The sequence below is a fragment of the Halichoeres trimaculatus genome, unplaced genomic scaffold, assembly GCF_033239565.1.
Source record: "Halichoeres trimaculatus isolate MK-OKI-2021-1 unplaced genomic scaffold, fHalTri1.1 fHalTri1_scaffold_1, whole genome shotgun sequence".
Taxonomy (NCBI): Eukaryota; Metazoa; Chordata; class Actinopteri; order Labriformes; family Labridae; genus Halichoeres; species Halichoeres trimaculatus.
The window spans coordinates 44,034,800-44,036,016 of NW_027437179.1; the positions used below are offsets into that span (position 1 = coordinate 44,034,800).

The 1,217-nt window shown below is 41.3% G+C and overlaps 1 protein-coding gene across 4 annotated transcripts in view; it reads right to left on the reverse strand.

Moving 5' to 3' along the window:
* Positions 1 to 832, reverse strand: part of LOC141799136 (uncharacterized) — a 3,564-nt gene extending 2,732 nt beyond the window's left edge. For all 4 annotated transcript variants that reach the window (XM_074682402.1, XM_074683140.1, XM_074683952.1 and 1 more), the window contains exon 1: positions 764 to 832. The gene's annotated coding sequence lies outside the window, so the exon portion shown is untranslated. The remainder of the gene's footprint in view (positions 1 to 763) is intronic.
* Positions 833 to 1,217: the final 385 nt, after the last annotated feature.

Consider the following 1,217-nt stretch of genomic DNA (forward strand, 5'->3'; position numbering starts at 1 on the left):
TAAAAAAGCTCGTTAGTATTTCACTCAGAGTCAGACAGAGGGCGCTGTTCAGCTAACAGTTAGCTGCATGTCTTCCCCTGTCTCTGCTCATCCTGTCTCACTGCTTCCCGACATTAAACACAGAAATGATCCAAAACTAAAGTTCAGAGAGGAAAAGAGTCAGATACACCAGGTTCGTCCACGCCGTGGAGTCAGGAGCTGCAGTCGGTTTAAATCTGAGCGTCAGCGCCGAGGAAATGTGAAGAGAGGAAAACATGAAAGACAAGATTCAAATTTACAGGAGGTAAAAACACAACCTGGAGCGCAAAACACGGATAACATTAAAAAAGCCTGAACACAGGATGTTAGTTAGAAAATGATAACAAACATGTTTCCAGACCAACAGGTTTTTTAAAGTTTTGTTTTCTAAAGACTGTGAAGATATGATCCAGAGCTCAGATTTACAGAAAAATATCAATAACAAATAATTAATTATAATAAGGAGAAAACAGCCTCAGAGTTAAACGAGAGGAGACCTGTAAGGTCTCGTGTCAGGATGGGGGCGAGCTGAAGAGGTTTTAGCTGTTTGTGTTTTCTGAAGCCGACCACGAGCGCGACACAAACTGCTCTAAAAACTTTTACAGGTCACCTCAGCTGTTAGCCGAAAGGATTCAGGTCTTCTCAGATTTTTACACGTCAAATAAAGCAGAGGCGTCTGCAGCGTTGGTTGATCTTTTATTTTAGTCTTTAAAGAGAAATCTGAAAAGTAAAATGTTTTACTCACTGCTCGAGTTTCCCTCCACGCAGCCAAGGTTTGGAGCTACAGGACTGGATTTCCTCTTTAGGAACGAATCAAGACTTCTTATTTTTAACACACACACACACACACACACACACACACACACACACACACACACACACACACACAGACACACACAGAACATAACCCGTAGGAAATGAAACTCGTCGTCTCAGAGAAAGACTCTCCCATATTATGCAGACTGTGTTGGTCTCTGCAGCTTCGTGTTAAAAAAGTGAAAACTTAAAAAAGTTAAAAACCTCTGAAGTCGGTAACCTCAGGGGAAATGGACCAACACTCAGCGACTCTCTGTGTCAGATGTTACACAGATCTGTCATGTTTTAACCTCCACAGTAATGTTTCAGTGTAAAGATCTGCTTCATTCAGACGTGTTTATTTTAGAGAAACATGTTAAACACATGACTTCTATAACCTGAGC